A 12,767-nucleotide genomic window follows, 5' to 3' on the forward strand; every position below is an offset into this window, starting at 1 on the left:
CCAGCACTCAGCTCAAAGTCTCCGCGTCCAGCAGAGCGATCGCTGACCTACAGAGAGTCGAATACTGCTGCGTGCAGCCAGGAGCCGCCCGCGCCCCGCCGAGTCGCCATCTAGCGGCCACGCGGCGGAACTGCACCCTTCCTTATATACATATGGGAATAGCCTGGAATTAGTTCAATTAAGTTCTAATCATAAGACTAAGCCACTTGTGGAATGTATTTCACCAAGGTGCACTGGAACATGGGTATAAGTTGGTGACTCATCAGTTATTAATAATTTGATAATTAATACAAATAATCTTTTCAGAAGTCATATTTCATGTGCATAAACTTAATAACCTCTTCACCACATGCCTGAGCAGTAACAGAAGGAAATGTCACTCTCCTGCCCTACAATTTTGCTGATAGGGTTGCACTACACCACTTTGCTCATTGGAGGCATCTCAGGAGGTTGTGATGATGTTTTACAACAGCCTTTGTATCCCAGTACTGAGCTCACATTTGATGGATACCAAACATATCAAGGTCACAACTACCCCATGCATTCTTTGGTCACAACAACTCCAGGCAGGGCTACAGGCTGGGGTCAGGGTGGCTGAGAGCAGCCAGGCAGAAAGGGACCTGGGGGTGCTGGTTGACTGCAGCTAAACAGGAGCCAGCAGTGTGCCCAGGGGGCCAAGAAGGCCAAGGGCATCCTGGCCTGCATCAGGAAGAGTGTGGCCAGCAGGAGCAGGGAGGTCATTGTGCCCCTGGACTCAGTACTGCTTAGGCCACAGCTTGAGTCCTGTGTCCAGTTCTGGGCTCCTCAGTTTCAGAAGGACATCGAGACACTTGAACATTGAGTTGCTGGAAGGTGTCCAGAGAAGGGCAACAAAGCTGGGGAGGGGTCTGGAGCACAGCCCTGGCAGGAGAGGCTGAGGGAGCTGGGCTTGCTTAACCTGCAGAAGAGGAGGCTCAGGGGAGACCTTCTTGCTCTCTGCAACTCCCTGCAGGGAGGTTGGAGCCAGCTGAGGGTTAGGCTCTTCTGCCAGGCAGGCAAGCAGCCCCAGAACAAGAGGACACAGTCTCAAGCTGTGCCAGGGGAGGTTTAGGCTGGAGGTGAGGAGAAAGTTCTTCCAGCAAAGAGGAATTGGCCCTTGGGCTGTGCTGCCCAGGGAGCTGGTGGAGTCCCCATCCCTGGAGGTGTTCAAGAGGGGACTGGACGTGGCCCTTGGAGCCATGGTTTGGTTGTCAGGTGTTGGGAGACAGCTTGGACTTGATGAGCTCTGAGGTCTTTTCCAACCTTACTGATTCTATGATTCTATGCTAAGGTGCTACCAATGACTGCTGCTGCTGTGAGCAGGGAAATGCTGCCAGTGGAAATTAGGACCTAACTAAAAAAGGATCCATGGATCCATGGAACAAAGAATCCAAAGCATGCCTGGCAAGGTACAATCCACCTCACACTCACCAATCAGTATGCAAATGGAATGGATTTAGAGGACTGAAGAGTATTTTGAGAGTTTTGTTCTCAGAGTTCCTTTCCAAAGATCTGGCACCTGTCACTGCTCTCCTAGCTTGCCAAAGATAGACTCCTGGCATTGTTTCAGTTAGAAAAGCCTTTTAAGACCATAGAGTCCAACTGCTACCTACCTCTGCCAAGGCTGGTGCTAACCCATGGCCCTCAGCACCACACCTCTGCCTCTTTGAAAGCCCTCCAGGGATGGGGATTCAACCCCCCTCCTGGGCAGCCTGTGCCAGGCTCTGAGAACCCTTTCAGTGAAAAAGTCTCTTCTAACATCCAACTTAAACCTCTGCTGGTGCAGCTTGAGGCCATTTCCTCTTGTTCTACCTTTTGTTACTAGGAAGAGGAACAACCTCCTTTCAAGGAGATGTAGAAAGTAAGAAGGTCTCCCCTGAGCCTCCTTTTCTCCAGGCTAAACAGTCCCAATTCCCTCAGCCATTAATAGTCCACAGCCTGTCTTCCTCCCAGAACGTTTTTGCTGTTGGTCTAAACCATTTTCCCCAGGATCAAGTTGCCTGTTCCTGCGCTCAGGCAGCTGCTGCCACCACCTCTCGCAGCTCAGGGTGCTCAGTAACACACGTGGTGGCTCACAGCTTGCTCCAGTTCCTGTGTGTTCTGTGCTCAGCACAGGGTGTGAGCCACCAGCACTGCCAGCAGCCAGCAATTTGGCTCGACACAAACCAAACAGCTGATTTTGCATCTTGGACGTCCCCAGCTCCAGCCCCGCTGCTCCAGCCAAGACAGAAGGCATTCCACGTCCCCTGCTGAGCCTTCAGCTCAGGAAGGCAAGGCCTCCAAGGAAGGTGGATTTACAACTGTGAGGCAGGGTGGGAGGGAGAAGGGATTCTCAGCACAGAAACACTCACTCCTGCAGGAGTAAACCTCTCCTGTGTGGTGGTTCAGGTTCTCCAGGCATCCCCACGACTGGCGGCTGACAGCTTCATGCTGGGCACATCTTCCTCACTCTGCTGCTAGGCACAGACTGTGCTGATAGTAATTAAGTAATTTAGACTGGGACTAGCATCTCTCTTGCTCAACTCCACTTCTGAAGCAGTGCACTACCGAGGAGCATTTGCAGCTGCCAAGACATGAAAGCCTGTTTGTTATTAACACATCACTACATAATTAGGGGGCTTAGCAGGGGGCTGGGTATTCACATGGCCTCTGCTGACAGCCTAGATGAAAGGCTCTAGGTGTCCCCTTAGGTGGCAAGTGAAAATGAGTTCTGTGGCACAGACAGTTGACATTTGCTGCTCCAAAAAGGCTCAGAATTGGAACAGCATGAGGTGCTGCAGACCCAAGACAGAGCTGTGCTGGCCAAGCTGGGTGGATGGCTCTCGGAGCGCAGCAGCAGTGAGGCAGGCTGCCCAGCTCCTGCAAACAGCACAGAGTCTCTCTGGGCTTTTAATCAGAGTTCCTCATTGTCGTGGTTTAGGCTGGGTGCTGGCCCGGATGCCACTGCGCAGGCCACACCTGGGAGGTCCCAAGGGGTGGGCCCAGCCCAGGGGGTGGTCACAGAGACCAGGTATTCCATTCCCATAATGCCCTGCTCCCCTATAAAAAGGCCATGCGGGGTCTTCACTTCCTCTTTCGTCCCCTGCTGCTGCCTGGGTAACATGGCGTGAGCTGCCTCCCTTGGGCCTGCTCAGGCCCAAGGCTGGGTTGGTGGGGGGAGGAAAGAGCCCTGGGGGGGGTTTGGGTGTACCCCCAGGTGGGGATGGGATGTTCTTGGGTATGTTCTGGGATCTCTCTCTTTGTCATGGTGCTTGTGGGTCTCTGTAAAACTTTCATTGTTGTTTGTTATTGTTTTTCCTATTTAAACTTTCCATCACTTTTGCAATCTGTTTGCCTGAGTCGTTATTTCTGCCTGTGGTGGGGAGGGGATCTGCCCCAACCCATTACACTCATCTGCTCTGCTCTGTTGAGGCCTCACCTGGAGTACTGTGTACAAGTCTGGAGCCCTCAATAGAGGAAGGACCTGGACCTGATGGAGAGGGTCCAGAGGAGGCCACGAAAATGATCAGGGGGTTGGAGCAGCTCTGCTGTGAGGACAGGCTGAGGGAGCTGGGGGTGTTCAGCCTGGAGAGGAGAAGGCTCCAGGGAGACCTAATAGCAGCCTGCCAGTACCTGAAGGGGACTCCAGGAAGGCTGGAGAGAGACTGTTTGCAGAGGCTGCAGGGACAGAACCAGGGGCAATGGCTTCAAACTGGAGCAGAGCAGATTGAGATTGGATGTTAGGAGCAAGTTCTTTACTATGAGGGTGGTGGAACACTGCAACAGGTTGCCCAGGGAGGTGGTTGGGGTCCCATCCCTGGAGATATTCAAGGTGAGGCTCAACAAGGCCCTGGGCAGCCTGATCTAGTTGGGGATGTCCCTGCTGACTGCAGGGAGGTCAGACTGGCTGAGCTTTGCAGGTCCCTTCCAGCCTGGACCATTCTGTGATCTGCATGGCTCAGCACAATGTTTCAACTCCTGAATTTTCCAGGCCTTTCTTAGGATCCATCCAAAAAGCCTACCTCCTGCTTTTCCCTTCTCCTCCCCCAGTGAAGACATGCCAGCAGCCACCACTGCCCTCTGTTTGTTGGGCTGCTGCCTCTCTTTGACCTGAGCAGCAGGAATGTAGACACCAATCTCATGTAGATGAGGGATACACAGCTCCCACTGCAAAGCCTTTCCACTTCAGACTAAACTAGGCTGGGAATCAAAGCCAGGAGGCTGTGGGATTAAGGGAGAAGCCTGGTAGCAGTGAAGCCATGATGAGATGTAGGTGAGTGAGGCACACAAACCCTGAAGAGAGAGGCAGAACCATGCTGGGAGTGTGGGATGGGACAGGAGGCGACAGTGCCTGCAGGGCAAACCCTGCCCCAAGGGTCACAGAAACCCAGAGCTCTGGGAATCATCCTGTCCAGCCCACTGCTAGGGCAGGGCTCCCACAGCAGCTTGCCCAGGGTCACAGTGTCCAGGTGAGTTTGGAATCTCTCCAGAGAAGGAGACTCCACAACCTCCCTGGGCAGCCTGCTCCAGGGCTCTGTGACCCTCACACCAAAGAAGTTTCTCCTCCTATTCAGATGGAACCTCCTGGGTTCCAGTTTGTGCCCATTGTCCCTTGTCCTGTCCCTGGGCACCACTGGCAAGAGTCTGGCTCCCTCCTCTTGCCTTCCCACACACCTTCAGCTCTTGCTGAGCATTGCTCAGCTCCCCTCTGGGGCTGCTCTTCTCCAGGCTCTCAGCCCCAGGGCTCTCAGCCTTTCCTCCTCACGGAGCTGCTCCAGGCCCCTCAGCAGCTTTGGAGCCTCTGCTGCACTCTCTCCAGTAGTTCCCTGTCTCTCTTGAACTGCTGCTGGTGTGTATTGGCTGCAGCTAAGGCTCGACCCCAGGCATTACACACACACACGACCAGGTCACAGGGACAATAAAAGAATCCAAAGTTTGGGCAAAGCTCCTCCTCCCCTCCCCACACTGTGCTCAGGCCTACAGCTTGAAGCTGGCCAATGGAGGTCAAAGGGAATGAGCTCTCTTCAACCTGTAAATTCAGCTTAACAAGGAGTGAAAGCAATTGCTTCAGGCTTGGGAGCTGAGACTAAGACAAAGCAGGTCTTCATAGCTGCTTTTGGAAGCTTTGGCTTTCACCTCTCCCTGCTGTTCCCTCCCCTACTGCCCATCTTCATTCCTGTTCCTCTTGCCTCCTGCCTAACCAGAGTCAGGCAAACCCCCCTGCCCCCCATCTCGAACCCAGCCTTTTTTTCAGAGGAGCAAACTCAACCATTAAAAGGCTCACACAGGAAGGTCTCTCAGCTCTGGGTGGCTTCTGGGAGCATGTGCTGTGTGTGCAGCCCTCCACAACTCATTTTCCAGGCAGACAGAACCTGTCTTTTGCCCTCCTCCTGCAGACAAAGTCTTTTCTTCCCCCCTTGTCTCTCCTTTGTCTTTTTTTTTTTGCCAGAGGGGACAAGGTCCATTTCCAATAACTGAGAACTGATTGAAATCACTGTCCCCCACAGCCCCACCCCCAGTCACAAGAAGCTCATACCATGAAACAGTGTCAAGAAAAGGATTCCTTATACTAAGGCCTTCCCTAACACCAAGGAAAAGAAACAAAGAGAAACTGTTGACAGTAAGTTGGGATTTAAGTCTTTCCATCCTAAAATCCACTCACTGACCTTTCTCTTCCCCTGCTTTTAGTCAGTGGGTTCCAGGGATGGAGCATTCAGTGGATAAAGAACTGGCTTGAGGGCTGCACCCAGAGAGTCAATGGGTCCATGTCCCAGTGGAGGGCAAGGACAAGCAGAGTCCCTCAGGGATCAGTCCTGGGACCAGGCTTGTTCAACATCTGTGTGGGTGCCAGGGACAGTGGCACTGAGTGCAGCCTCAGCAGGTTTGCTGATGACACCAAGCTGTGTGGGGCAGCAGACAGCTGGAGGGAAGGGATCCATCCAGAGGGACCTGGACAGGCTGCAGAGCTGAGCCCATGACAACTTCATGAGGTTCAACAAGGCCAAGGGCAAGGTCCTGCAGCTGGCTCAGGGCAATCCCAGGCACTGACAGAGGCTGGGCAGGGACTGGCTGGAGAACAGCCCTGGAGAAAAGGCCTTGGGGATGCTGGGGGAGGAGAAGCTCAACAGGAGTCAGCAGGGAGCACTTGCAGCCCAGAGAGCCAAGCAGAGCCTGGGCTGCAGCAAGAGAAGTGTGGCCAGCAGGGCAGGGAGGGGATTCTGCCCCTCTGCTCCACTCTGCTGAGACCACAGCTGGAGCTCTGGGGCCAGCTCTGGAGCCTCTGTGCCAGGAAGGATCTGGAGGTGCTGGAAGGTGTCCAGAGAAGGGCCAGGAGGAGGAGCAGAGGGCTGGAGCTGCTCTGCTGTGAGCACAGCCTGAGGGAGTTGGGGCTGCTCAGTCTGGAGAGGAGAAGGCTCTGAGGAGACTTATTTGTGGCTTTACAGTGTCTGAAGGGGGCTCCAAGAAAGCTGGGGAGGGACTTTTGAGGGTGTCAGGGAGGGATAGGACTGGGGGGGATGGAGCAAAACCGGACGTGGGGAGATTGAGCTTGGCTGTGAGGAAGAAGTTGTTGCCCAGGAGGGTGGTGAGAGCCTGGCACAGGCTGCCCAGGGAGGTGGTGGCAGCCTCCTGCCTGGAGGTGTTTGCAGCCAGGCTGGAGGTGGCTGTGAGCAACCTGCTGTGGTGTGAGGTGTCCCTGCCCACGGCAGGGGGTTGGGACTGGCTGAGCCTTGAGCTCCCTTCCAGCCCTGCCAGTTCTGTGATTGTATGAAAAGCATTCCCAGGAGAAGAAGTCTTTAAACATGTCTTGATCTGTGAAATGACACACAGCACTGAAGCAGAAGTCACCAGGCTGCTCCTTCCATCATCATTCAGGTACTTAACACCTATTAGGCAGTCCAAGTCAACCCCCATGGACCAACAGCTCTGCATCCCTCTCCGTTACCTCTGATTAAAATCCGTGGGGTGCTGGGTGGCTCAAGGGAAGAAAACAAGCAGCTGGGCTGGAGGTTGCAGTTCTCAGCTGTCAGTTTCACCTCTGAGTTCACTGTCTGAAGCAACTCTAGATCTGCACTGGCTTATAAGCTGCTAGAGCACTGGGGCAGGTTGCCCAGAGAGGCTGTGGAGTCTCCCTCTCTGGAGGCTTTCAAAGCCCATCTGGATGTGTGCCTGTGTGACCTGCCCTAGGTGATCCTGCTCTGGCAGTGGGGTTGGACTCCAATTCTGGAGGTCCTTTCCAGCCCCTACCACTCTGTGGTTCTGAGAGAAATAAACAAATCCCTCTTCAGCCCCTTGACTGAAGAGCTTCTCCAGCAGAACCCCCCTCCTTTCTCTAAACCTTTTGGGTTTGTGGGCAGGAATAAAGACCTGAGAGCAGATTTTCCTGTGACCTTTGCAGACTCATCCAAATCCACTGAAAAAATTGTTTACAGAGACTGAACACCAGCAGTCTGCAGAGACCAACAAGTGAGTGCATTTGGAGAAGGACTTGGGGCTGTTGGTTGATAGTACACTCACCATGAGTCAGCAATGGTCTCTGGCAGCCCAGCAGGCAGCTGAGTGCTGAGCTGCAGCCAGAGCAGGGAGAGCAGCAGCACAGGGAGGGGATTCTGCCCCTCTGTTCGGCTCAGACCCCAGCTGCAGCACTGCTTCTAGTTCTGGGGCCCCCAAACACAAGGACATGGAACTGCTGCAGTGGGTCCAGAGGTGGCCACAAATATGATCAAAAGGCTGGAGGACCTCCTTATGGGGACGTGCTGAGAGAGTTGAGGCTGTTCAGTCCAGATAAGAAAAGGCTCTGGGAAGATCTCAGGGCAGCCTTCCAGAACAGGGCTACAGGAAAGCTGGGGAGGGACTTTTGACAAGGCCTGTAGTGACAGGATGAGGGGCAGTACATTGAAGCTTGAAGAGGGCAGACTGCAGATTAGGAGGAAATTCTTTCCAGTGAGGGTGGGGAGAACACTGGAACAGGTTGCCCAGGGAGGTTGTGGCTGCCTCCTCCCTGAAAGTGTTCAAGGCCAGGCTGGAAGAGGTCTTGAGCAAGCTGGGCTGGTGGGAGGGGTCCCTGCCCATGGCAGGGAGGTTGGAACTGAATAATCTCTAAGGTCCCTTCCAACCCAAACCATTCTGTGATTCCTCCTGCACAGCTTCCATTTTGATGGGGGAACTGGACCTGATTTGGCAGTAAGAAAGCCAGCTTTGGTCTTCAGGGCAAGAAGGCAGCACACTGCATTAGCATCAGGTGACCAACCAACCAATCCCAAAATGGAATCATGGCTTCATGCCCTACAGGACTGCAGTTTTAGGTAGGTTATCTGCTGGCAGCCTAACCCTCTGCTGACACAGTGCTAATAAGGGGGTCCCTGAGCTGTGCCAATGCTCTGGGTTGTGCCTGCCCTTTGGGCACATCTAATTATGATGTTCTGTGACAAGGCTATAAATACAGCTGCTCCCCAAGGGGGGACGACCTGATTGCAGCCTGGGGGGCTGGCAGCTGTTTGCTCTGCTCTCACCCAGCACAGCCTGGCTTGCTCGAGGGAGGTGATTCTCCCCTTCTACTCTGCTCTGCTGAGACCACAGCTGGAGTACTGCATCCAGTTCTGGAGCCTCTGTTCCAGGAAGGATCTGGAGGTGCTGGAAGGTGTCCAGAGCAGGGCCACAAGGATGAGCAGAGGGTTGGAGCTGCTCTGCTATGGAGACAGCCTGAGGGAGTTGGGGCTGTTCAGTCTGGAGAAGAGATGGCTCCAAGAAGACCTCTTGTGGCCTTCCAGGATCTGAAAGGGGCTCCAAGAAAGCTGGGGAGGGACTTTGGAGGGTGTCAGGCAGTGATAGGACTGGGGGGGATGGAGCAAAACTAGAAGTGGGGAGATTGAGATTGGATGTTAGGAAGAAATTGTTCCCCAGGAGGGTGGTGAGAGCCTGGCACAGGTTGCCCAGGGAGGTGGTGGCAGCCTCCTGCCTGGAGGTGTTTGCAGCCAGGCTGGAGGTGGCTGTGAGCAACCTGCTGCTGGCAGGGGGGTTGGGACTGGCTGAGCCTTGAGCTCCCTTCCAACCCTGACAATTCTGTGATTCTGTCCTCTAACTGGAGGGCTGTGAATAACCACAAGAGCCTCGCAGGCCTGTAGCCCAGGGAGCTCAGCAGCATGGAAGCAAGCAAGGTGTTGTAATCACACACAGATCAAATGGTACCAGGAATAGCACCAAAGGGGACAAAGAAACAAACAAACAGAGTAAGTTTGTTCAAATGAAAAGCCTGCTGATAAACCTGAGCAAAGCAAAAGGGGGATTACATCTTAGCAGGCCAGCTTTCTGGGAGGAGGTGAAGGTAATCACTCTTTCAGAGGACACTTAAGTAGGCAGCTATTTGAGGAGGAAAAACTGCTTGAAGGATTTCTTGAAGAACAGGGAGGGTGGCAAGGCCTCCAGCCTGATTTCAGGAGTCTGTTCTTAAAAGTTCATCACATTATTGTAACAGGAAAATCAGTCAGTGCCCCTGCACACCACCTGCTGCCAGGTGAGGAGGCTTTTCCTTACTCCCTCCTGCCCTTGTAATTCCAGCCCCAATCATCTTGCCTGTCACTGTATCACCATAAACTACAGCTTAGAAGGGACCTCCAGAGATCATTGGGTCCAACCCCCCTGCCAAAGCAGGATCACCCAGGGTAGTCTGCACAGGAATGCATCCAGAGAAGGAGACTCCACAATCTCTCTGGGCAGCCTGCTCCGGGGCTCCACCACCCTCACAGCAAAGAATTTTCTCCTCATTCTGAGGTGGAACCTCCTGGGTTCCAGTCTGAATCCCATTGTTCCTTGTCCTATCAGTAGGCACCACCAAAAAGGGATTAGCTCTCTCCCTTGACACCCACCCCTCAGATATTTATATTCCTGCACAGGAATGCATCCAGACTGGTTTTGAATGTGTCTAGAGGAGGAAACTCCACAACCTTTCTGGGCAGCCTACTCCAGTGCTCCAGCACCTTCACTATAAAGAAGTGTCTCCTCATGTTGAGGTGAAACCTTCTATGTTCCAGTTTGTATTCATTGTTCCTTATCACTGCACACTACCCTTGGCCCCCTCCACTTGACCCCCACCCCTCAGCTATTGACAGACACTGATCAGACCCCTCTCAGCCTTCTCTTCTCCAGACTAAACAGCCCCAGGGCTCTCAGTCTCTCTTCACAGGGGAGATGCTCAAGTCCCCTGATCATCCTCATGGTTCTCCATTGGACTCTTTCCAGCAGGTCTCTGTCCCTCTTGAACTGGAGAGCCCCAAACTGGACACAGGATTGCAGCTGTGGTCTCAGCAGGGCAGAGCAGAGGGGGAGAAGGACCTCCCTAGCCCTGTTGGCCACACTTCTCTTGCTGTACTCCAGGATCCCATTGGCTCTCTTGGCCACAAGGGCACATTGCTGTCCCACCTGCCATTCCCACTTTCGTACCCTTGGTCTTCAGTGGCTCTGAAGAGCAATTTCACAAGAACAGAAAAATAAGGGGGAAAAAAAGGTTGGGGTTTTTTTTGTTTTGTTTTGGTAAGGACTAGTAAAAAACAAAAGAGAACCTGAAGGGCAGCCAAACAACCCAAAGGCCAGTTATGAAGTCATGATATCTGCTGCTGTAGATGAGCTGTTGACTGAATACCAATCCCTGCACACAAAAAAGTCCAGAAAATCCAAAAAGGGAGAAAAATCCCCCCCCAAAAAAGGGAGGAGAATGACCCCCAAAAAAGGGAGGAGAAAAATCCTCCCCCCTCCAAAAAAAAGAGAGGGAAAAAAAATCCCCCCCCCCCAAGATAGGAAAAAAATCCCCCCCATGAGGTGAACAAAATCCCTCTCCTCACCCCCAGATGAGAAAAAGGGGGGGGAAAGATAAAAATCCCCCCAAAAAAAGAGGAAAAAGAAAAAAGAAAGAAGGGGGGGGGGGGGGGGGGGGGAGAAGGAGAAAAAAAAAGAGGAGGAAAAAAAAAATCTCCAAAAAAAGAGGAGGAAAAAAAAAATCTCCAAAAAAAAGAGGAGGAAAAAAAATCCCAAAAAAGGAGAAGAAAAATCCAAAAAAGGAGGAAAAAAATAAAAAAGAGAAAAAATCAAAAAAAGGAGGAAAAAAAAATTTAAAAATTAAAAAGAAGGAAAAAAATTTTAAAAATGAGAAAAAAAATCCCAAAAAATTGAGAAAAAAAAATTTAAAAGATGAGAAAAAAAATCAAAAAAAAGGAGGGAAAAAAATCAAAAAAGGAGAAAAAAAATTTTAAAAAGGAGAAAAATAATTAAAAAAAAAAAAGGAGAAAAATGATGAAAAAAAAAAAAAGAGAGAAGAGAGAAATGATCCCCAAAAAAAAGAGAGGAGAAAAATGATCCCAAAAAAAAGAGAGGAGAAAAATTATCCAAAAAAAAAAAAAAAGGAGAAAGGTTTTAAAAAAAGAAAAATCAAGGAAAAAAAGATAAAATAATCATAAAAAGAATAGCAGAAGCCCTCCTGCTACCCCACCTCCCTTTCTCCTGTTTGTTTTGTCAAAGGAGATGACAATCACTCACAACACACAGCTGAATAAGGAAATTATCAGCTGCCTCAGCCAACGCAGCGTGGTGAGCAGTTGTCAAACTCCTGCAGAATTTGTCACCAGTCTTCCAGCAGAGGCTTCTGAGCTCGCTGAAGCAGCCCAGAGAGGCTCCCTCTCGTTCAAAAGGGAAACCTCCCTTTCGACTGCCTACACCACCTCTGTGATGCCATGAGCCAGACACCCCAGGATGCTCCCTCCCACTTCACCCAGCACAGCCTGCCTCGGCAGGCACATGCCTCATTGGGAGAGGCTGAGGGACCTGGGGCTTTTTAGTCTGGAAAAAGAGAAGACTGAGAGGGGTTTAATCAATGTTTATAAATATCTGAGGGCTGGGGGTCAGGAGGGAGGGACAGGCTCTGCTCACTTGCTCCCTGGAATAGGACAAGAGGCAGCGAATATAAACTGCAGCACAGGAGGTTCCATCTCAACACAAGGGGGAACTTCCTTACTGTAAGGGTCACAGAGCCCTGGAGCAGGGCTCTGTCCAGAGAGATTGTGGAGTCTCCTTCTCTGGAAACTTTCAGCCCACCTGGATGTGTTACTGTGTGACCTGTGTTGGATTCTATGGTCCTACAGCACAGGAGGTTCCACCTCAACAGGAGGAGGAACTTCTGCACTGTGAGGTCACAGAGCCCTGGAGCAGGCTGCCCAGAGAGGTTGTGGAGTCTCCTTCTCTGGAGCCTTTCCAGCCCCAGCTGGATGTGTTCCTGTGAGACCTGTGCTGGGTTCTGTGCTCCTGCTCTGGCAGGGGGGTGGACTGGATGATCTCTGTGGGTCCCTTCCACCCCCTGACATCCTGTGAGGCTGTGAATACAAAGCCTGATGCCGAGTGTGTGTAGGACCCATCAGAACTGCTGAAGGCTGCCTGTCCTCCATGGCCCAAGAGGCTTGGGATGGATTTAGCAGGTGGCTTCTGGGAGCTTTGTGTTTCCAGGTCCCTGGTGCAGGCTCCATTTGTCTGGTTCTGCTCCGGCAGGGGGGGTGGACTGGGTGATCTCTGTGGATCCCTTCCAGCCCCTGAGATCCTGTGAGCCTGTGGCAGGCACCTGGGCAGATCTGATGCAGTTAACTCACCCTGGAGAAGGCACCGAGGCCAAGAACGGAAGTGAGTGTATGGAGAGAGAAAAATAACACACCCTGGCCACTGATGAGCTCAGGTCAGTCACTGGTTTGCTGAGCAGGAGCGCTTTAGGCAGAGCCAGTGGGGCGAGAAGGGGC

This window comes from Dryobates pubescens, chromosome 17, assembly GCF_014839835.1.
Source record: "Dryobates pubescens isolate bDryPub1 chromosome 17, bDryPub1.pri, whole genome shotgun sequence".
Taxonomy (NCBI): Eukaryota; Metazoa; Chordata; class Aves; order Piciformes; family Picidae; genus Dryobates; species Dryobates pubescens.